The 25,353-nt window shown below is 41.3% G+C and overlaps 1 pseudogene; it reads left to right on the top strand.

The window, feature by feature from the left end:
* The first annotated feature begins 610 nt into the window (after positions 1 to 610).
* On the top strand, positions 611 to 1,881 carry LOC136127000 (endoplasmic reticulum mannosyl-oligosaccharide 1,2-alpha-mannosidase-like; annotated as a pseudogene).
* Positions 1,882 to 25,353: the final 23,472 nt, after the last annotated feature.

Genomic DNA, 25,353 nt, shown 5'->3' with positions numbered 1-25,353 from the left:
TGGTCTGTAAACCGGCAGCCTCAGCAGAACCTGGGAACCTGTTAGAAATGCACTCTTCTCTCTCCCCTACATCTACTAAATCATAATATCTGGGGAGAGGGACAAAAGCGGGCTGAAATTTAATGAGCCCTCAGATAATTCTCAGGTATGCAAAAACCTGAGAAGCATTGCTTGAGTTCCTTCGAGGCTTAGTTAACACATCACTACAGAGAGGACGGTCACTGGCCGTCTGCAAGGTCCTCTTTTTCATTAGCCCACTGTAAAGACATTCTCCGAACAGAAAGTGTCATCCAGCGCTATAAACCACAGGGCTAGAGCCTGCCCAATGCCCCCAGGGGAAGTAACTAAACTACCCCGCAGCGTAAAAATTCGTCAAACTGAGCCGCATGCGCAGCGCAGTGCTCCGCGGGGCGGGCTGGGGGCGGGGTTTCTAGGGCCTTGGCAGGAAACGGGAAGAGGAAGCTAAGCGTCATCTGCTAGGAGGCAGCGGCACAGCCGGGGGAGAGCCGCAACAGGTAAAGGACGCTCTTGTGTGGGGAAAGGGGAATTACCCCTGTGGTAGCTAATTATTTTCCTCATAGCCTTTCTGACTGGGTGTAAACTACTTTCCATGAACATAAACACTGCCGCTAGTGAGGCCTCCATAGATGTCAGTATAGTGTCAGAAGTGACAAACGTTCAGTTTGAGTTCCGAGAACTCTCTCGTCTCACCGGAGATGAGAAATTTCAGGAGGTAGTGATGAAAGTGACAAAGTATATACATTCCCTGCCTGGGAAGAATGATGGGTTAGTGCCCATATTCATTTATACCAACAGTGGCTTCTTCCCTTCAGTGGATCTTCACTCTTGGAACCAGAGCTCTGCTGAAGCGGTGGATCCAAGGAAGAAAGAAAGAAATTCAGGTGCTACAAGACTATGTTGAAGCCGTAGAGGAATAAAAGAGCACCGGCTTCAGCAGTCTGAGCCCAGCAAGCTGAGTTTTGTGGGAAAGTTGTGGATGGCGAGTTCTGAGTCAAGATGCATTGAAGCATTTTTTGGTTGGGAACCCTGGCTCTGGGTGTCAGCTGTGGTCTGACCGCTGACCACATGGAGCTAGCTGAAGCCTTTATGGTGACCTGTTACTAGATGTATCATCAGTTTAGGAGTGGGGTGAGTCCAGAAATTTTGTACTTCAGCGTTAACCCCAAAGTTAGCCATAAGGATATGGGGATCTGGCCTGAAGACCATTTCAATCTGCTTTGACTAGACACGGTGGAGAGTCTGTTCTGTCTGTACTGTTCAGTGGGGACAAGGAATACCAGGATCAGGGGTGGGAGATTCTGCAGTATTTCAACAGATATACCAACATCCAGTCAGGTGTCTATTCTTTTTTTTGGCTGTGTTGGGTCTTCGTCGCTGCGCGCGGGCCTTCTCCAGTTGCCGCGAGCGGGGGCTACTTTTTGTTGCGGTGCGCAGGCTTCTCATTGCGGTGGCTTCTCTTGTTGCGGAGCACGGGCTCTAGGCGCGCGGGCTTCAGTAGTTGTGCCTCGCGGGCTCAGTAGTTGTGGCTCGCGGGCTCTAGAGCGCAGACTCAGTAGTTGTGGCTCACGGGCTTAGTTGCTCTGCGGCATGTGGGATCTTCCCGGACCAGGGCTCGAACCCGTGTCCCCTGCCCTGGCAGGTGGATTCTTAACCACTCCGCCACCAGGGAAGTCCCCAGGTGTCTATTCTTCAATCAATAATGTTCAGAATCAAATCCCAAGAGACAAGATGAAGTTTCTCTCTACGATAAACTCTAGGTACATATATCTTCTCTTTTCAGATGACATGGACTTCCTCAACCTTGACAAATATGTATTTAATATAGAGGGTCATCCCCTGGCCATCTGGACTTCAGCTTAAAAGGCTTGGAACAACACCCAATCGTGGGACTTTTCTGGATTGAACATCGTGTACAGTAGACTTCTCTTTTAAGTTATAGATAGGCAAGCCAATTGCTTATGCATAAAGCGAGTCATCCGTCGACCTTTAGCCATGAGGTTGTGCAACCCAGTTGGCTACTGTGAGCCAGACAAATTCCAAATTCTGGGCTGAAGAGGTCAAGTCCAATCGGACAGCTGGGGTCCAGGACTCCTTGGAAGGCAAGGTACCTGTGGGTTTTTCAGGGCAGATGCTGGTGGTTTTGAATCTATCCTCATGTATTTCTTTAGGTGGTAATTCAGATTGACTTTAGGGTTTCTTTTAGTCTGTGCTTTCTAGATCAGGACCACTGTAAGAAGGAGGAATAAAATCAGCAAAGTTTTGATTTATAGGAAACAAAACAAAAATCTACCAACAACACAAAATCCTGCCAAACAGTCTGATTTGTGTTATCAATTAGCTCCTTTTGGGGGAAACTGCACTGCTGTTGGGAGAAGAGAGAGGCTTATAACTGGTGACATAGTTGATGGACGCTGGCAATGGAGGCTAATGGGGAAGGCAGAGACAGACTAAATATGCTCTGTGGAAGGACAGGGCTCCCGTTGAGCTTGGTCAGCTTGTGATTTAAAAAGATATTAAGGAAAAAATAATTGGTTGCAATTCCAGTGACACTTGCCTGTGTCATGCTCACTATTAATTGAGTTACCATACTGTGCCCAATAAAGTTTTAACAGAGCGAAGCGTGGCGAATTTGTAGACCCAGCAGGTTGCTTATTGGGGCTGCACAGTCTGGCTTCTGCTATGAACATGGAAAGATGGGCTATCAACTTTACATTTACCCTCCAGCTGGGCTCTCTCAGCTGTTTGGAAGAGCCAAATATAGGCGGTAAGTAAAAGGAACAACCTAGGAACCCATGCAGTTAATAGTGAGAGAGAGGTTTAATAATGGTTATTTGGTTAGAGAGGTACTGTCTCAGAACAGTAGAGAAGCATTGTAGGACAGTGAATAAGAGCTCAGGTTCTGGAGTCGGTGAGACCTGATTGGATAGTTTGAATTATTGTTCTGAAAATATTCCTCCTTCATACGGCACTGTGGAGTTCTATACTTCCCTTCTACACTGATGTTGGGCGTAGTCATGTGACCTGCTTTGGGATGTTAGCAGGGGTGATGGGAGCAGAGGCTTGAAATGTGTGAGGCTTGTGTGGTTGGCCTGCCCCCTTGTGCTTTGGTTATCCGTCACAGGGAGGACGTGCTTCTGGTAGCCACTCTCCTTTCAGCCTGGGATCCAGAGTGAGATAATAGAGTGGACCTAACAATCTGCAGCTGAGGGTAACTTATCAGCTGAATCATAGTTGACCTGCGCGTTCCTGAGCCTGAACATAAATGCTGTTGTAAGTCACTGAGCATGGGTGTGGTTTGTTATGTAGCTGGCCTAGACACTTGGCTACAAATACTCCCTCTGCTGCCTTCTAGTAGTACAGTTCTGGCAACATACCACTCTCTTTAAGCCTTAATTGTGTTATCTACAGTATGGGCAGTGTTATAACTATCACACGGGTAGCATTAAATGAACTAATACATCTACGTGTGCTTCATTATATCATGTACTTAATGAACATGAGGTATAGTTTAGAGCTATAAGTATAATAATCATGGCTACAATTTATTGAGCACTTACTACGCTATGCCTGAATCTAATTCAGATAATTCGCCTCTTTAATTTTTTGATTGATATTCCTTGCAACTCCAAGAGATAATTATCAATATTATGTTATCGATGTAGCATATTAATATTATTATTCATTCCCATTTTACAAATGAATGCTCAGAGAGGTTAAGTAACTTGCACAAAGTTGCATATATAGGAAATGGCAGAGTTGGGTTCTTTTCCTAGTCTGCTTTACCCTGTGGGTTATATTCTTTGCAGTGGGCTAAAATTTTTCATCCAAGTTTATGACTACAACTAATGTCAGTATAGTGCACCATGATTAACGAGGCACTTTGACATTATCACATACAGTCCCTCCAGTAGCAAAGGTGGACATACAGTGTTGTGGCCCCCAAGAAATTTCTTCTTCTTTCTTTCTGGCTGCCAGGAAATCACCTTGGAATCAACACATGCAGATCCCCCTCATTCAGTAGGTTGGGTGTGACCACTTTAATATCACATAGGGAGCATCCTTTTAGAAGGATTAATGTGTTTAAAGCCACAGAGGCTAGTTCTACTTAGAATGGTGGGGTGTGCATTTCTCAAATCCCTGGGTAGCCACTCTTACAAGGGTAGACAAGCAGCCCCATATTCTGAAGGCAGAGGCTGTAATCAGACCTTGTTAGTTTTGAGGGCATCAAAAGAAAAGCAGCCTGTTCCCCTGGTCAGGAAAGAAGGTGGATAGGTGGTTTTGGATCTGAGAGGCAGAGGATAAACAAACAAGAGTGATCCAGTACTCCTGGGCCCGGATAGTTCCCTGGAAAGTGGCTGTACACAGGAACTACAAGTGTTGGTCGTTAGATCTATAACTGGCAGAAGTCCAACTTTGGGGCTTTGTTGGTTGAGCCTGACTTTAAAGGGACTGAGACTCACTTCTTTTGAAGAATGACTGCAGGCTGTGCTGGAATCTGGAGCAGTGAAATATCACAGCAGTAGATCCACACAACTTTGGTAAAGAACCAGCTCCAGCAAAGAAACTAGAGCAGGCCTGTTGACTAATCAGACTCGATTTTCTATTTCCCTGGGTAAGAAAAAACCTTTTTATGGGTCTCTAAAGCCCTTGAATTTCTTGAATAATTCATGGGAATAAGGAGCTTCAAGAGGGAGACACTGGCTTTATTGCTAATAAAGCTAATAGAAGTGATGTGACTGTATTTGTATCTCACGTATGTGTAGCTCTCTGTATCTGTTATGTATAGTCAGGAAAACCAAAGCTTGGAGACATGCCCAGAGGTTTACAGTTAAGAAGTGCTGGCACCAGAACTCAGATTCTGGTCTTTTGATTGTACTTCCTGCCCCTCCTGCCTGGTTCCCTCAATCTGCCTAGGTGGAAGAGCTCTGTACTTAGAGTTGTTGCCCTGCCTACGTAAGACTCACATAAGGCAATGTACAAGTTTAACAAGATTGATGCATTGAGGAGACATGAGAAGTTTATCAAAACAACTTCAAACTGAACATTGGATACCTCTGTTTATAATAGGTTTTGTTTTTCACGTTATAGGGTTTTTTCCACTGGCCGCTTTACCTCACTTGGTCCTCATATTCACACCATTTCCATACCCTCCTCCCCCCCGCCCACTTATCTGTCCCTTCTTTTGCCTCTCCATTTCTCTCAAGAAGAAAAAACAAATTCCTCTTATCTCATGGTTTTCTTCTTTGTTCCCTTGACTCTTGCTTATACCCACGTCCCCAAGGCTTCACCTTCTATCCCAAAGACTTATATCATTTTGCCAGCAAAGTCATTTCTCTTTCTAAGAGAGATACTGTCACCAGCTTTTTTTTTTAAACATCTTTATTGGAGTATAATTGCTTTACCATGCTATGTTAGTTTCTGCTTTATAACAAAGTGAATCAGCTATACGTATACATATATCCCCATATCCCCTCCCTCTTCTTACATCTCCCTCCCACCCTGCCTATCCCAGCCCTCTAGGTGGTCGCAAAGCACCGAGCTGATCTCCCTGTGCTATGCGGATGCTTCCCACTAGCTATCTATTTTACATTTGGTAGTGTATATATGTCCATGCCACTCTCTCACTTCATCCCAGCTTACCCTTCCCCCTCCCCGTGTCCTCAAGTCCATTCTCTACGTCTGTGTCTGTATTCCTGTCCTGCCCCTAGGTTCTTTAGAACCTTTTTTTTTTTTTAGATTCCATACATATGTGTTAGCATACGATATTTGTTTTTCTCTTTCTGACTTACTTCACTCTGTATGACAGACTCTAGGTCCATCCACCTCACCACAAATAACTCAATTTCATTTCTTTTTATGGCTGAGTAATATTCCATTGTATATATGTGCCACATCTTCTTTATCCATTCATCTGTCAGTGGACACTTAGGTTGCTTCCATGTCCTGGCTATTGTAAATAGAGCTGCAGTGAACATTGTGGTGCATGACTCTTTTTGAATTTTGGTTTCCTCAGGGTATATGCCCAGTAGTGGGATTGCTGGGTCGTATGGTAGTTCTATTTTTAGTTTTTTAAGGAACCTCCATACTGTTCTCCATAGTGGCTGTATGTTACCAGCTTTTAAGACATCAAGTGCTGCATGCATTTCCCTTATTGAGGAATTACTATGTGTCAAGGGCTGTTCTAGGTGTTAGGAACACACCAGCGAATGAAACAAAGTTTATGCTTTTATGGAGAGAAATAAACGAGAGCACTTTGGTATGCAATATGGTGAAAATATAAGGAAAAAATACAGCAAAGGGAAAAATAAAGCATGGTAATGGAGTAAGGAGTCTTGGGGGAGAGTAGTTATTTCATATAAAATGTTTATATATATATATACATATACACATATATGTATGTATATATATGTATATATATAAACTGACATATCAGAAGGAAGTGAGGAAATGAGCCATACTGATACTTTAGAGAACAGTATTCCTGGAAGAGGAAACATCAAGTGCAAAGGCCTTGAAGTAGAAGTCTGCTTAGCTGTTTCAAGGAAGAGCAGAGACCAATATGGCTGTCTTAAAGCGAATGAATAGGAGTGGGGTGGAGTGTGACTGCTGTAATTCATATTATTAAGAACCTTAAGGGTCATTGGAGGAATTACAGTCTTATTTGTATCTCTAGTATGTGTACTGTTTGTATCTGTTATGTACAGCTGGGGACACCAAAGCTGTGAATGAAATAGGAAGCCATTGGAAGGTTTGGAACAGAGGATTGAGCTGAACTGACTTATATTTCTTTTTTTTTTTTTTTTTTAACATCTTTATTGGGGTATAATTGCTTTACAATAGTGTGTTAGTTTCTGATTTATAACAAAGTGAATCAGCTATACATATACATGTGCTCCCATGTGTCTGACTTATATTTCTAAAGGATCTCTCTGGTTTCCGTCTTGAGAATAGATGCTAAGAAGCCAAGGGCAGAATGGGGGAGGTAAGGTGGGACACAGAATAATCCATGCGAGAATTGAAGGTGCCTTGGTCCAGGGATGTTTGGTGGTGAGAAGGGTAAGAAGTAGTTGGAGTCTCTATATAGTTCGAATGTAATGCTGGAAGAATTTGATGATTGGTTACCTGTGGTAACCTAAGGCAGAAGTGATAAGGACATCTGAAGCTTTTTGGATGAGCACTTTGAAGGATGGGGATACCATTCGTCAAATAGGGAAGAACATGGACGGAACATGCTTGGTGGAAGGTAATCAGCAGCTTAGTTTTGGGCTTATGTAGCCTGGAGACATAAGCATGTAGATGTCAGTCAGGGAGTGGAACATTCTAGGCTCAAGTTCATTGGGGAGATCTGAGCTAGAGATATAAATGTTGGAAGCATCTGAAACTGATGGCTTTGAAAACCATGAAATTAGGTGACATCACCCAAGGAATGGTGATCATATTCAGAGGAGAATGGAATGGAAAGGAGATGAGAAGACAGCAAAGGAATGGCCTCTTTTCTCCCCTAATTACCTACTTTAAAAATAGTCATTCATAAATATGAAAATGAACATATTATTCAGTCTATAAATGATTCTTGGTGCATATATTGTTAGTAGAACTTTTATAATAACTGGAGGCATGTAGTAGACACTTAATAACTATTAGTTGAATGAAGAGCGAATAAAAGAATGACTGAATTACTTCATCATCTTTCCCACATTGTCTGAGGCCCACAGAAGTCTCTTTAGCATATGATTTTGGGGTGCTTATTGCCGCTTTCTGTGTGCACTGGAGTGTACCCCAGACTACTAGAGGAGAATATTGTTCCTGAATGGTGCACTTCCTTATCCCTGGCCTCTGTGGACATGGGGTGATCTGTTCAGGAAGAGCTCTTTGTGCTTCAAGAGCCTATTTAGAACTAGTAATATCACCACTTCGGGCAAATGCCAAGACAAATCACTCAGACCATAAGTAGAGAGGGAATTTTTTTGCAGGGGATGTTCAGGGAGTTGAGCTCTTTTGCTGAGAGCCCTGCAGCCTGCCCAAGACAGGGCAGATAGGCAGCTGCCTGGCCTCATAGATTTCAATTTAGAAGCAAAAGGAAAATACAGTAGGATTCTTATTATATAGAGTTTTAAATATCACTGAACAGTCTCCCTCCTGCTCTCTGGCCCTGTTCTGACTTTGTTTGGAAAATAAGATTTTCATTTCTCTGTGGGTACTGGAAGCACAAAAGCCAGGGAGCTTCTGCCTCCAGTCCCTGGTCAATCAGTAGAGGGGAGCCCTTCTCTTTTTCAGCCCACATTTCTAACCAGCATGTCTGTTCCCTCTAAAGGGAGGGCCTGGTAGCATCTATGAGCCCCTATGGAGATACTAGAAGACTGTTTATTTCATATTTCACAAAGCCTACATGACTCCTTCCTGATATTTCTACCTGGGGGTGAATCTAATTGTCCTCCTATGATACAGAGTCAAGTCCATTTATTTGTAAGGCCTCTTCAGAGAAACCTTTGAGTTACAAAGAAAAAAAAAAATCCCCTTGGACTAGCTCAAGTGAAAGGGTAGTTTGAGGTAAAGATCCTGTGATAGCTCATGGAAATCCGGGGAAGGCTGAGCAAACATAGCTCAACAATAGCAGAAACTGAAGTAGCTCCAGGGGACAGCTACTCTCTGTGTCCATCATTCCCTCAGCTTCCTGCTTGCCTCTTTCTCTCCTGAAGTCTTCTCATTTTTCACTTCTTTCCCAATCACATTTCCCTGAGTACCATTCTCTCAATAGTTGGTATGTATGTGTCCCCATAATGACCATCCCAAAGCAAATGTTACATGACCTTTAAGTACAAATGCTCCTGCTCCATGAATGTTTCCAGTTAGTGAGATCCTCCCTGGGTGACTATAGCCAGTGTTAAGGTTATAAAAAAAATTGTTGGCATTGGAAGTCACAGAAATGTAGCACAAATCTGGAATTAGTGGTAAAATCATGTGTAATTTGTGTCAGAGACTGACTACTTGTTCATGAAACCATTTTCCGTTTCCCCCAGAGCATAGCTAGACTACATCCCCAGCCTTCCATGCAGGTAAGTGGGGCCGTAGGACTGAGTTCTGGCCAATGGACTGTGGGCAGATTCTAGGCAAATCTAGGCTTGGCCCACCTCCTGTGAGTGATTCTCCATTCTTTGTCCCCAGTTTACAGCTGAACTGAGAGGATTCCAAGGACTTAGAGCACTGTGGAGCCCAAGATGGAAGGAGCTTGAGTCACTGAATGACCCATTTCCCTGTGGTTAACTCATACTGGACTGTGGTATGAGAACTTGCCTGTTTCTATGTTAAGTTACTTACATTTTGGAGTCGTTACAGCATTAAACCTCCTCTGACTGATACTTAAGTGTTACAGGGGTGGTTATCAAAACCAAAATATTTCCCTCCTGACTGGTCTCCATAATAGACACACATGGGAATGCCATCTGTGCAAAAATAGGCCCAGGAAGACAAGATTATATTTAATGGGCCTTTTATTTCCTACAACAATCCCCTTTCATCCCTGATGGGGAAGGTTTCTGAGAGCAGTTGATGGGGAAGTTTGCTAAAAGCAGTTTCCGTGGGCCCGAGGGAATGTTTTATGATTATAACAAAGGGTTAGTGGGTACCTGTGCAAGTATGTGTGGGAGTGTGTGTGTGTGTGTGTGTATGTGTGGTAAGCACTGAAATAATCCTCTCCAACCATTATAAAACCTTCAACTCACCAACCTTTTCCTCCTTTCTTCCCCCTCCTCCTTCCTTTTCCTCCCTCCCTCCCTCCTTCCTAGATGCTTGATCTATGCTAGGCAATAGAATCTACTGGCTTAGAGTCTAGATGTTTCAAGCAACAGGAGCCCTTCCTGTTTTTACCAGTAATTATAGTTCATTGGAGTCATGAGATAAATAAGGTACTTTTTTAGCAGATAGAATTTTAGGAGATCTTATTGGTACCATTTCCTAATCCAAGCTTGACTCAGAGAATAAGGCTTTCACAAGATTACATAAGCTTTAGAATTACAATAACTTCTCACACTCTCATCACAACACCATACCCATTCACATCCATATGTCAAGATGTGGGTGTCGGGAACATTATTTCTATCTCGTGAGAATAGCATCATCTCCGTTTTTGATATCTGGATAGGCTAGGATCAAACTCCCACAGCATTTTCACTCCCTCCATCCCCCTCACTATGTCATAGTGAGTCTCAATTATTTATATTATGGAGAGATAAATTAATTTTTGTAAGGAATACTGAGTACTGTATACTTACACTGTATAGATATTTAAAAAGTAAAGATTTGGAGCAGAGTAGTGACATGGTCTGATGTCTTCATTTTACAAATGAGGGAGGACACTCTCAGATAAAATGAAGAGAGGTCACACAGTGAACAAGTTGCTTTTCTGGGTCTAGAACTCTGATCCTTGAGACAAAATAGTAGTGGATGTACATTGTCCCTTTATGTCCTTTTCCTTATTTGTAAAACAAAGACATCAGACCATGTCATTTCATTTCCCTGCTCAAAATCTTTTTCTTTTCCAATAGGTGTCAAGTACTGATACATACACAGACCCTGACTGCCTGCATGGAGCAGGGATCCCCTCTGCCAATTAGGAACATCCGTTCCGAACTCCTGCTTGATCAAGAAAGAAAATTCTCTTCTGTTACGTTTCTGAGATTTCAGTGTTGTTATGATACCCTGTTACAAGGGTGTTACCTTTAATAATAAAGGTGGGCAGTCTCGACCTCTTCTGACTGACCATAGTGATTGATTCAAGGAGTGGTCACACGTTTTAAGCGTGACCAATCAGAGCATTCCAGGAAACTTGCTATGTGACACAACAGATATAGTATTTTAATTTGGGGGGGGGAATCATAAGTTATAAAGGTAATATAAGCTGGAATTGCTGTGGCTATTCTTATTCCTTGTGAAAATAATGAAGCCAACCCAGAGAAAAGCAGAGATGAGTGATGGTAACAATGGGCTGTGACACCATTTGAACACCTGGAATTATTTATGTCAAATTCCTAGGCGTTGCAGCTATGTGAGTTAATTAATTTCTTTCTGTTTAAGTTAGTTTGAGTTGAGTTTCTGTGGCTTATAGCTGCAAGAGCCCTGGCTAATATAACCAGAAGCTCAAGTGGGAGTTGTATGTAATTGCAATGCTTTATGAAGTCTTAGAGTTCTTTGACTTTTTACCCTTACATAATTTTTATTTAATTAGCTACAATGTGAAAGAGTGAGTGACTGCTCCTGGGGGAACCTGATTTGGTAACCTCTGGGTAGATTTCATGAATCCCTTTCAATTTCTAAATCCTTGAAGGGCCTGCCTCAATAGTAACTGGATTTTGTGTCTTGATAGTTTGAGAGAACAAAACATTTCTGTATTTCCTTAAAATGATCTGAGCCATGTTACCACCCTTGCAATTTTCCTCTGAGCTTGCCTTCTCGTCGTGTCAAGCCCTTGAAGCAGCAATAAGTTAAAGTAAGCATCAATAAACATATTTCCCTTCAACTCTAGTTGCCAGAAGTCATTTCTCTTTGGTCTGTTGACAAGTAGCAGGCATGATTCCAGCATGGAATACACTGTAGAGTTATTGATTTTTCTGTGTTAATAGTAATAGAAACTTATTAAACTATCACCCTCTACTGGGACCTCTGCCTTACTCACAAAGATTACTTTCCCTTAAGAAGCACTCCTAGGCTTCTTGTGAATATCCATGCTAATTAAAGTCTAAATCCCTTAGCTTGTTTGAAGTTTAAAATTCTCTACAAGCTGACCTGCACCTTACCTTCCAACCTTATTCCTGTCTCTGTCCTTTAGTCAGATTGCATTGCTTGTGTTTGCAGAACATACTTCTTACATTCCCATTACTTTGCTTTTATTCGTGATGTTTCTTTTGCCTGCAGTGCCCCTTCTCTGGCCTCCCTCCTTTTGTCCATAATTACTCATCTTTCTGGGTCAAGCTGGAATGCCACATTTTCCATGAGGCCTTTCTTGATAGCCTCAACTGGAATGAACCCCTCCCTGCTTGGAACTTGGCAGCACTTTGTGTGTGCTCCCCTTTTTTCAGTCACCACAGTCATCACAGCGCTCACACAACCCTAACCTCCGCAACCCCATGGTCAACCATCCCAATCTAATTCTCCCCAGTACAATGACAGCTGTCACCACTCTTCTCCCAGTAGCAACGCTGTGCAGTTCCAGAGGCAGAATTCAGCTTTAAGCTGTCTGAATCCCAAACTGGAGGTTTTAACCGCTGGGCTTTACTACTTTTTCCCATAGTACATAAATTGGTATTGATGAATATGTCTTATTTTCAAGATTGCATTATAACCTTCCAAAAAGCAGGGTCTTCATTTAACCTCGTGAATGCTTAGTGGAGGACCAGGCAAATGGTAGATGCTTAATAAATATTTGGATGGATGAATGGTGAAATGGAGATGTCCATTTCAGCAATGGTATTTTTTGCAGGAACTGAAAAATTTTTTTTCATTGGCTTTAGAATCCTGGGAGCAGTACAAGAGTCTCTTTTCTAATTATATGTGATGTGGATATAATAAATAATCTTCAACTGCAGGTTGGAGAAGAAAACTCAGAAGTACAGTGGGTATAAGAGGAAAAATAGTGTGAGAATAGTATTTGAAACCTAATCCATAGCTGGATATGTAGTTAACTAAATTATTATGTATTTATTTGAATTAATATATTAGAAGAGTGCATGGTGATATTAAATGATGTCATATATATTATATATATCTTGGTATCCTGGTTCAGGATAAATATCCCTTTCACTTTTTAACCAAAGCTGCTGACTCCAAAGATCATTAATTCTCAAACTAATTTTCTGACATGACATCTATGCTGGATGATCCTCATGTGAACAATTTCTAGTGGGCAGACCATAATTCCACCCTTCTCCCACACAGCAAAATATGTCAGAAAGCTAACAATAAGATTTATACTGGGCTTCCCTGGTGGCGCAGTGGTTGAGAGTCCGCCTGCCGATGCAGGGGACACGAGTTCGTGCCCCGGTCCGGGAGGATCCCACATGCCGCGGAGCGGCTGGGCCCGTGAGCCATGGCCGCTGAGCTTGTGAGTCCGGAGCCTGTGCTCCGCAACGGGAGAGGCCGCAGCAGTGAGAGGCCCGCGTACCACAAAAAAAAAAAAAAAAAAAAAAAAAAAAGATTTATACTATTTTAATTGTTATAATGATGTTCACATTCATGAAAAAAGCAATTGATGATTTTGGTATTTTAACTATTATTGATAACAAATGGATTGTGACTGTATCTTCATAAGAATGGGGACATACTGCATTTTAGAACTTCTGCTATCAGTATTTTAAAGCCCAAGCATGGCACTTCCCTGGCGGTCCAGTGGTTGAGACTTTGCCTTCCAATGCAGGGGGTGTGGATTCGGTCCCTGGTCAGGGAGCTAAGATCCCACATGCCTTGCGACCAAAAAACCAAAACATGAAACAGAAGCAATATTGTAAAAAATTCAATAAAGACTTTAAAAATGGTCCACATCAAAAAAAAAAAAAAAAGCCCAAGCAAGCAGTATCTACTTTTTTCCAGGAAGATTCCTGGCAGAGGTCATGGTTGTGCTGGGAAGTTTGGTGCATTTCCATTTACTGAGACTAAGTCTTAGAGCAAGATTTTGAAAAGTCTTTTCCTTCAGAGGTAGGAAACTGATGAATGGAGGGCATTGTACAAGCTAAAGAACTAACGACAAATGAAATGTCGCATTGGATCAGATCAGTACATCATCTAGCCCAGAATTTTGCCCTAATGTGGGTATCAAGTCACAGCTAGTAATTTTAGAATAGTTGCTCCTCATTATGGGTAACATGAAAATGATTATAAACATTTTAAGGGCAAGGGCTGGGCTTTATTATAATTTTGGAGTTTCACGTTACTACCTAGTACAGCTATGTACAATGGGAGCTAACACTTATTAAAATCCTACAATGAGATAAGCCTGTATTGGGCTATGGTTTCATGTAATTCTCTCAACAGCCCAAAGAGGCAAATGCTCTTTATCCACACTTTGAAGATGAAGAAGTTGAGGGTCCATAACAATTCCCCAAATTCCCACATCTAGGAAGTACATTGGATGAGAATGAGAGCTGTGTGGGAAGGATAGAGGAAGGAATCCAGCCTCTCTGGAAGTGCTAGGATATCCCAGGCATCTGTTTGAAGGTGTTTCTGGTGTGAAGAATAGGTTTTAAAGTCAGACAGACCTGGATTAGAATCACTCACTACCTATGTGTCCTTTATGAGAACATAAGTCAAATACCTGTTAACAGTGCTTGACACACGCTAAACAATTAATAAATGCTAGCAATAGTAATTGTAATTATTATTGCTAACAAGACGAGATATTGGGTCGGTTTGGTTCTAAGGTCTGCACACTTTTGTATTATACTATGTATCATACTATGACTCCCACATATTTGTTTAAATGATATTTAAATATTTGTTACATTAGGATTCCCCCTAATTTCTTTTTAACAGTTTCTTTTAATCACTTATCATGGCGGTATTCTCTGCGTATTTATCTACAGCTATAACCCTGGTGGTAGTAGAGCCTCAGCTGAGCCCTAGGCCCTCATTGCAGATGGTCTCTATTTAGTTTTGTGATGAGTGAATTTTATTGATTCCTGTAAAGGCTCCGTTTTAGAAACTGGATCCCTGGCTGTCAGTCAGGAGCTTGAAAGTGGTCTCCTTGCTCACCTTTCTGCCTCTGTAAATGCGGTGACTTGCCAGTCACCATTAAGACATAATGAGTTTGGAGAATCTATTAACAGAGTTTGCTGATTCACACTTGTCAGTTTGCTTTTTTGTTCCCTGTCAGGAAGTTTAAAAATTTGTGGTCATTTATCTGGTGTGGTAGTAAAACTTTGGTCCTCTCCCATATAGTCTCATGGGCTTTTATAAGTCAAACACCAATTAGATTTATAGGCTATAAAGACCCCTACCTTGATTCTTCCCTAAAATAAAGCTAAGTTGATATTGGCTAGTCTAGACCTAGATTTGGTAGTTAGGAGAATAATATTCTTGGGTTATATTCTATATTTGAGCCTATCCAAAACATTTCTTGAACTTAAAGGGGATGGATGACTTTAAAGATCCTGTGTTTAATTCTCGATTATTGTTGATTGGAATACTTGCTTGGAAGAGAGAGTAAGCAAGAGACAATATGGTGTAATGACAAAGAGGAAGGATTTTGGAGTAAGACTGACCTAAGGTCTGATCCAGGGTCTGCCACTTAGGAGCTGGGCCACCTTAGGAAAGTACCTTAACCCATGGAAACTTGAGTTTTCTCATCTGTAAATGGAAATAAAAATAGTACTTATCTCATGTGGTTAGCATGAAGATTCAATGAGAAATTCCTTGTAACTGGCTTATATTATACCTGGCAGAAGATAGGTTCTCAATAATTAGAAGCTACTGTTATTACTGTGGATCAAGAGAGACCATTGTGTACCAATTACAATTCAGTACCAGTAACCCCTTTAAAATGAACAGTCATATCTACAAGGGTAGAAGCTAGGCCTTCAAGCAAGTGTTAGGTTACTTTTGTTATAACCTAGCTTCTCTCCCCATGTGAGCTTTTGACCTTGGGAGTGTTTCCATAGGTAGTGTGACCAACTGTCCTGGTTTGCCTAGGACTGAGGGGTTTCCTGAGATTTGGGACTTTCAGTAAACCGGGGGAAAGTTTGAGCTTGTCACTCTATCACAGGTTCTGTTTCTCAGCTTTGCTGGATCTTGGTCTTAGTCATGTTGCTCTTTCTGTATCTTGGTTTTCTTCTCCAACTTTACAACTTCCCCACAGACTTATATAGAAAAGGCAGGACGACTGCTTAATTTTTTCCTTTTATTTACCAGTTTTTAACAGAATGAGTTGGTTCTCTACCATTCTTTGAAAGTTACCCATGAACTTTTTTTGTGTAAAATTACGATCTCATGCATTTAAATGTATATGATGTGTCTAAAATAATTGCAGTTATTATCTTTGTTAATACTCAGATGGTCCCAAATTTGGACAGTGGAAGCTTTTTCAAATTTGGTTCTTTAATCTTTTCAACATGATCCATGACAAAATCCATGTTTCCATGCCATGGAAATTCTTGTTTTCAATGACAAGATGGGAATTTTATGCCCTAGATCTAGATTCAGCCATTTCTCCAAGAATACCTGTTTCCTTTTAGTGGGAAAGTTTTGTGGGGCCACTGTGTGGATACTAGGAGTGCTCATTACTACGGGTTGGGCTGTTGCTTCTGGACCTTTATAGAAGCTTAGGGAGTACATAGTTTAGAAAAAGTATTTCATAGTCTTATATCGATTCTTTCAATTCAAATTTAGGATTACAGCATTTTTGCTTAATCTTATCAATTTTACATCTGTGTGTTTTCATCCAATGTGCAAATCCTTGTGCTCAATATCACCAATACAATAAGTTGTTAACTTTATCCTGCACTACACAGAAATCAGTCTCAGAATAACAGTACCAAAACTACTATCAATGATAGGATGACTCAAAATAATTTTAAAAATTATTTTTGTATATTTCCACTTGGAATGCACAGCGAAGTTACTATAGTTTAAAGTCACTTGTAATTATTATTCTTTGATGGTTATACCACTAATTGTGTATAGTTAGGCTAATTTATTTAATTAAATTTTAGGACTTGCTCTTAATTTAATTTTATTTTATAATTAGGTAAAAATTTTACACTATTCCAAAGTATAATCTGTAATACAAGGTGTTTTCCAAGAATTCTAGCTTCAAATCCTGTCTCTTGCAGTCTATTCCTTCTCAACTCTATAAGTAATCTTTTAAAAAAAATGTTGACTTAAAAATTTTTTAACTTAAAAAATTTTTAACATAAGCATATGTATAAGTACATAAATAAGCACACACACGTATAAAGTGATTCATTATATGTTTAATTTTTTTACTCGATCTGTTTTGTCTCTTTTTCGGGGTAAGTTTTTTCATTAATTTTGGGAGGTTTGTATTTTTGTTCTGACGGTAACCTTTTACTGAAATACATTTCTGTAATACTCTTAGTCTCCTCTTTCCTTGGTCTGTTTCTTATTTGTTCCTAACTATAAGCATTATTGATATCAGGTGGTAACCTTTTCTTTCCACTCCCCCTTTACATCAAGCATCTGATTTGAAGTAGTGTTCTTTTATTCTCACTTAATATCTATAAGACAATCAGTGGGTTTAATCTACTTTTCAAGCACTCTTTCCATTCTATGCTAGTTTTTGATAATTGTACTATGTCTACATTGTAAGAGCATATACCCATTATACTGTCTTCTTTATAAATATCGTTTAATCTTAGTTTTACAGGTAACTACATATTTATGCTCACCTTTAGGCCTTGGGTCCATTTATTTCTATCAGTAGTTATTTTGATATCTGAATCTTGGTCCATAAGAGGTTTCTCAGGAAAGGATTAAAGGAGCAGCATTCCCTTAATTATTGCATGTTCATGTAATTCTGTGTCTACCTTTATACTTAACTTGTTTTACTGAACATAAAAATCAATTTTTGAACCAGTGTTTTACCTTGCGGGTCTTAAATATGCCAGTTTTGTCATCTAGCAACCTGTTGTGCTATTGAGAAGTTTGATGCCTTCCTGAATCTCATTCCTCTGTAAGTGACACATTTCTTTCTGGAAACTTGTAGGATCATCTCTTTATGACTCTGATGTTTTGAAATTTCACACTAATGTGCCACGATGTAGGTCTTTTGTCATTTACTGTGTTGGGCGCTCAGTGTGCCCTTTCAATGTGGAAACTCAAGTCTTCTTTGCAAGGGAGTATGTGTGTGTGTGTGTGTGTGTGTGTGTGTTGGGGAGATTGACTATTCCGAATGCTGACATTTAGCCAATCTTCCTGTTTTCAGACCTGCAGCTCTTTGCTAACATCATTTGTATCTGTGACTCTCAGCTCTGACTGAGCCTCTCTGGGGTTCAGTGAAAAATCAGCCCTTTTAACCTCCACTTTTCCTTCTGCATGCACTTAAGCAGTGACCTCTTCCCCTCCTAACTTCCCTGTCTCTTCCTCTTTCTATCTTCCAGGAATTTATTGCACTATTATGTTTAGTGCTATCTCTCTTATTCTCTTTGTCATTATGAATATATGTTTTTTGATTCCTTTACTATAATTTTGAGAGTCCTGAGAGAGACAGTAATTAAAGGTATGTTGCCAGTCCTCCATCTTTAGCTGCAAGTACTAGGGTTCTTTGGATTTATTTTGAAAGCCACGAGGAAGTCAAAACTCTTGAATGATGTTTATAGGTAAAAAAGCTTTTAACTTATATTAACTAAAATCTGGAAGAAAAGAGAACAGAATACAACTTTTAATCATTTGTTTAAAGAGAGAAAAATGGACATATGCATTAGATTTCAGGAAGAGAGTGAGTAAGGGGGCAGGAGAAATGTAAGTGTGATTGTGTAAAATGACACATAATGCTGAGACTGCCTCCCAGGGAAATGAACTCTTGAGCAGTGAGTTTCAAGCCTGTCTGAAAGCCAAGCCTGTTTCTTAATTTGGACTTAGTGTGTTGGTTGTTTATGTCAGGCATATAGCGGTTGATGGTTCCATTATAGAATATTGATTGCACTTAATGAGCTTGAATGAATAGGCTCTGACTCCATGGGACAATGAATAAAGTTCAATCCAGTTCAGTCTTGTTCTGTTGTGTCCCTGCTAATTTTCCACTCTCATAGCTGAGATCTGTTGGGAAGTAGATTTCCTAAAAATGTAGTAGATTCATTTATCTGGCTTTCTTCTTTGCCTTTTTCTTTTCTTGCAGTAAACCTGTGTCAAGGCTTGGGACTGGGGAAGGAGTAGTAATAGGAGCCTGTTTTCCTTGAATGAGAATTTTCATGTTTGGCATTTTGGCAATTTTTAGGAACTCCACATCGGAGATCATGGGCTGTCTAGTAAGTACAACTAGGAATTCTTACAGCATGAGAGTACATTTATTTTGGAGGTAGGTCGTAGAGAATTGGAGTGCATGTTCATATGTAAGAATGATTTAAGGTTGTTAAGACCTGGAATAAGTGTTTACTTTGTCCCTGCAAGATAACGAAGACAAGCTAGAGGGTTTTTGCTTATTGTTTTCAAATTGTTTTTGGTCTAGACTAAGGGTAGGATGTGCCTTTTAGAGATGATTAGTGCTTTTGTTGGAGGTTCATTCTTTAATGGGTTAACGTCTGATGGACATTTTAAAGATAAATAAGTTTTTAAGGACTTACATGTGCCAAGAAGTGTCCTAACCTTGAATACATTAACTAATTTAATCCCAAAGAAGGAGTTACCATTATTATTAGTCCCATTTGACAGATGAGGAAACTGAGACATTGAGGATTTAAATAACTTGTCTAACACCTCATGGAGCTAGATTAGAAATGAGGAGGCCTGCCTCCAGAGCCTGTGCTCCTAAGCATTATGGTATACCACCTCTCTAGCATCTGGAGAAGGTAATTGCCTTAATGAAATGTTAGGGAAGCATTCACATCTTCTATCCTAAGGTGTTATTTGGCTCTAATGATGTTGTGAACTTCAGTAGAGGTTTTGGTTTGACAAACCTCCCTCTCTCTGTTTTATAATAGGGGAAGGTAAAATGGCAGGGTATATGTATTCATTAAAAATAGTCAAATATACACAGATATTTATATGTATGCATTTATTATAATTGGTTATTAGAGTGAATAAGTACTCAATACACTTTTAAAAAATAAAGATGACAATGACACTAAGAAATGAGCAGACTATAACAGAGGGCCAGGAATGGTGCTATGGGGAGATAATATGGCACAACAGAGGTTGATTAACGCTGTGACTCTGGATAAATGTCATTCTTCTCTTGGCCCTTGGTCTTATAGAATGAGGGGATTGGCTTAGATTATTTACAACAGTTGCCTTAAGACTGTTCTGTAGAGCTGCAGGGTTCTGGGGTATACCTTTGTGGCCATAGGGAAGGAAAGCCATAGGGAAGTTGAACAGAAAGATCTGTCTTCCCTTCCCGCAATCCAGGACTCACTCAGGACAGTTCTGCTTTTAGTAAATTTATAAACTGAGATTATCTGTAGGATTCTGTATGACCAAAGGGTTTTGTTGCTAAAATAAGTTTAAAAACCACCAAATTCGTAATTTATATGTTCTTCTAGTTCTAAAATGTTACAAATTTATGTTCCCTAGACTGTGGTTGACAAAACTCATGTGGGCCTCCATCTGCCCTTGCTTCCACAAATACACTTTTGTTATGACTTTCCTTTCTCTTTTGGGCATGGTTAATTTTTACCATGGTTTAGAATGGTGAAGTCAACAGTTACAAAAGAATTATTATCCTTGTAAATCTATCAGTTTACTTTTCCCTACACATCCATGAAAGAACTTGGCCAAATCTTTCATGGTTATTGTTATGTCTATTTTTAGATGAAAGAACTAAAAATAGAGAAAACTACTTTCCCACATTTATATTTCTAATGAGTTGTGAAGTTTGAACAGCAACACCATGTTGCATTTACTTACAGTGGGCCTTTGAAATAACCATGGTTTCTGGTCAGTGTGCCCTGTGTTTCTGTACTGCTTCTGGTTTTGTTGAAGTTCAAGTGCCTACCCATTGGTGATAAATGGGACATTTTTACTTCATTTCTTATCACTTCTATCTTTTTATTTCATGAGCCTGAACCATCAAACTTCTTGAAGTTTTCTGAAACCTTCCATGCTGTTTCACTTCTCCATGTTGTCACATATACTATATTTTCTGCTCTGAATTCACTTCCTCTCTCTCTACCACTTCATCTGCCTTTAAAATTCCTATTCATTCTTCAAAGACCTTGTGCTATCATCTTGTTCTTGATGGGACCACCACTGAAGTTGTACACATCAAAATGCACTGTCACTAGTTGGTTATTTGTCTGTGGCTGTTGAAAGGGCTTGAACTATTACCTATACTCCTAGAACTTGGCATTCAATATGTGCTGGACAGATCGCTATTGGTGAATCCTTTTAGCTGAATATAAAATCTCATAGTGGTATACATTCTCATTATTTTAAACACCATGTTTATGCAGGCAACAACCAAATGTATTTCTTCTCACTCTTAAACTCCAGATTCATATATTCATCTGTTTACTTGACACCTACACTTGGGATGTCAGATAGACATTACAAACTTAACATGTCCCAAACTCAACATCCCCTGTAGGGTGACCAACTGTCCTAGTTTGCCTGGAGCTGGGGAGTTTTCTGGGCCATAGGACTTTCAGTATTAAACCGAAGCAAGTCTCAGGTAAACCAGGGTGGTTGCACCCTAACTCCCCTTGGGTGTAACTTCTACTGTGCTATATTGTCTCCTCACAGCACCATTCATGGCCCTCTGCTATAGTCTGCTTATTTCTTCATGTCATGTGGTCATATTTATTTTAAAAAAGCATACTGAGTACTTATTACTTCCAATAACCGGTTAGTAGTACATGCACATGTTTAGATACCTGTGTATATTTGACTGTTTTTAATGCATATGTATACCTTGCCATTGTACCTTCTTCCATTTTAAAACAGAAATAGGGAGGTTTGTCAAACCAGAACCTTTACTGAGGTAATACAATGAAACATCCCTCAGAGCCAAATAACATCATAGAATGGAAGATCTGGATGTTTCCCTAACATTTTATTAAAGCAGTTGCCATCTCTGGATGCTAGGGAGGTGGTATAGCACACACAGACACTCACCATCCAACTGGCACCACTTCCAGTCTTTCCCATCTCTATTGGTGGCAACTCCATCCTTGCAGTTGCTTAGGCCAGAAACTTTAGAGTCATTCTTAACTCCTCTTTCTCTCACATCTCATATCCACACACACAGACACTCACCATCCAACTGGCAATACTTTCAGTCTTTCCCGTGTCAATTGGCTGCAACTCAATCTTTGCAGTTAAACTGCTCAAGCCAAAAACTTTGGAGTCATCCTTAACGCCTCTCTTTCTCTCACATCCCACATTCAATCCTTCAGTAAATCTTTTTGGTTCTGCCTTCAAAATCTAGAATTCAATCTGGTTACACTGTTTAAAATTGCAACCAACAAACCATCTCCAACTACCCCCTTCCCAATCTCCCTTACCTGGCTCTATTTTTATTTTTTGGGGCACTTACTACATGATTTACCTGTTTATTATGTTTATTATTTATTGTTTATCTCCCCAGAGATTTTCCAGGGGTCTTTTTTCTTCTCTGATGTAACTCAAGTGTCTAGAACACTTTCTGATACATATTGAGTGTTCAATGCATATTTATTGAATTAATAGATAGTTCATAAGTTTTAAAGTCAGAGTTAAGGTTCCTTTTCTCTCTACTGTTTATTGAACACATTTTTCAGCCATTGTTCTGGGTGTTTTATACATACATATATATGTATATATGTGTGTATATATATGTGTATATATATATATATATATATATATATATATACAATTTAATTCTCACAATAGTTCTCAGAGGTAGCTTTCATCTTCCTTCATGGAGATTAATTAACAGAGATAATAAGTGGTGAAGCCAGGCTTTGAACCTAGGTCTGTGACTTCAGAACACAGATGTTCAACCACTGTCATGTTGCCTAACACATAGGCCAGCTTGATCTGATTGGATAATTCTAGGATTCTGCTTCATTAAATCACAGTATCTTCTGTTGTTGCTTAAATCAACATGTTCTAATTAGAGGGCAGAATGGTGTCACTTACAAGATCTGTCTTTGTGAGGAACTATGGTGGATGGGAACCTGTTAAAATGCCATAGAGCAAACAGAATGCTTATTTGGAATAAGTTTCCAACTTACTAAATAGTACTGCTAATGAAAAAGAAAAAACACATTTAACAATTTTCAGACCGGGCTTGAAGATGGCGGAAGAGTAAGACGCGGAGATCGCCTTCCTCCCCACGGATACACCAGAAATACATCCACACGTGGAACAACTCCTACAGAACTCCTACTGAAGGCTGGCAGAAGACCTCAGACCTCCCAAAAGGCAAGAAACTCCCCACGTAACTGGGTAGGGCAAAAGAAAAAACAGAGACAAAAGAATAAGGACGGCACCTGCACCAGTGGGAGGGAGCTGTGAAGGAGGAAAAGTTTCCACACACTAGGAAGCCCCTCCGCGGGCGGAGACTGCGGGAGGCAGAGGGGGGAGTTTCGGGACCGCGGAGTAGTGCACAGCGACGGGTGCGGAGGGCAAAGCGGGGAGATTCCTGCACAGACGATCGGTGCCGACCAGCACTCACCAGCCCGAGAGGCTTGTCTGCTCACCCGCCGGGGCGGGCGGGGCTGCGAGCTGAGGCTCGGGTTTTGGTTTTGGACGGAGCTCAGGGAGAGGACTGGGGTTGGCGGCTTGAACATAGCCTGAAGGGGTTAGTGCGCCACGACTAGCCGGGAGGGAGTTCGGGGAAAAGCCTGCACCTGCCGAAGAGGCAAGAGACTTTTTCTTCCCTCTTTGTTTCCTGGTGCGCGAGGAGAGGGGTTTAAGAGCGCTGCTTAAAGGAACTCCAGAGACGGGCGCGAGCCGCGGCTAAAAGCGCGAACTCCAGAGACGGGCGCGAGCAGCGGCTGAGGGCGCGAGCCCCCGAGACGGGTGCGAGCCGCGGCTGAAAGCGCAAACCCCAGAGACGGGCGCGAGCCGCGGCTAAAACCGCGGACCCCAGAGACGGGCGGGAGACGCTAAGGCTGCTGCTGCCGCCACCAAGGGGCCTGTGTGCGAGCACAGGTCACTCTCCACACCCCTCTTCCGCGGAGCCTGTGCAGCCCGCCACTGCCAGGTTCCCGGGATCCAGGGACAACTTCCCCGGGACAACGCACGGCGGGCCTCAGGCTGGTGCAACATCACGCCGGCCTCTGCCGCAACGTCACGCTGCCTCTGCCGCCGCAGGCCGGCCCCGCACGCAGTGCCCCTCCTTCCCCCATCCCCCAACCCCCGGCCTGAGTGAGCCGGAGGCCCCGAATCAGCGGCTCCTTTAACCCCGTCCTGTCTGAGCGAAAAAACAGACGCCCTCCAGCGACCTACACGCAGAGGCAGGGCCAAATCCAAAGCTGAGCTCCTGTGAGCTGTGAGAACAAAGAAGAGAAAGGGAAATCTCTCCCAGCAGCCACAGAAGCAGCGGATTAAAGCTCCACAATCAACTTGATGTACCCTGCATCTGTGGAATACCTGAATAGACAAGGAATGATCCCAAATTGAAGAGGTGGAATTTAGGAGCGAGATCTATGATTTTTTTCCCTTTTCCTCTTTTTGTGAATGTGTACGTGTATGCTTCTGTGTGAGATCTTGTCTGTATACTCTTGCTTCCACCATTTGTCCTAGGGCTCTATCCGTCCATGACTTTTTTTAAAAAATTCTTTTTCTTAATAATTAAGTTTAATTGTAATAACTTTATTATACTTTACCTTCGTTCTTTCTTTCTTTCCTTCCTTCCTTCCCTCCTTTAGACAACGAATCACCCCAAATTGAGGAGGTGGTCTCAGGGAGCAGGATTTATGATTTTTCCCCCTTTACCTCTTTTTGTGAAGGTGTATGTGTATGCTTCTGTGTAAGATTTTCTCTGTATAGCTTTGCTTCCAACATTTGTCCTAAGGTTCTATCCGTCCCTTTTTTGTTTTTTCTAAATATTTTTTAATTCAATAACTATATTATACTTTATTTTATTTTTACTGTATCATCTTTCTTTCTGTCTTTTTTCCTTCTTTCCCTCCTTCCTTCCTTCCTCCCTCCCTCCCTCCCTCCCTCCCTCCTTTCTTTCCTTCTTTGCTTCTTTCTTCCTTCCTTCCTTTCCTCCTTTCCTTCTTTCTTTACTCATACTTCTACTAATTCTCCCTACTTTTTCTCCCTTTTATTCTGAGCTGTGTGGATGAAAGGCTCTTGGTGCTCCAGCCAGGAGTCAGGGCTCTGCCTCTGAGGTAGGAGAGCCAACTTCAGGACACTGGTCAACAAGAGACCTCCCAGCTCCACATAATATTAAACGGTGGAAATATCCCAGAGACCTCCATCTTAACACCAGCACCCAGCTTCACTCAACGACCAGCAAGCCACAGTGCTGGACAACCTATGCCAAACAACTAGCAAAACAGGAACACAACCCCACCCATTAGCAGAGAGGCTGCCTAAAATCATAATAAGGCCACAGACACCCCAAAACACACCACCAGACGTGAACCTGCCCACTAGAGAGACAAGATCCAGCCTCATCCAGCACAACACAGGCACTAGTCCCCTCCACCAGGAAGCCTACACAACCCACTGAAACAACCTTAG

This window comes from Phocoena phocoena, chromosome 8, assembly GCF_963924675.1.
Source record: "Phocoena phocoena chromosome 8, mPhoPho1.1, whole genome shotgun sequence".
Taxonomy (NCBI): Eukaryota; Metazoa; Chordata; class Mammalia; order Artiodactyla; family Phocoenidae; genus Phocoena; species Phocoena phocoena.
The sequence above is the reverse complement of the archived record's forward strand: the minus strand, read 5'-3'. Positions and strand labels throughout refer to the sequence as shown.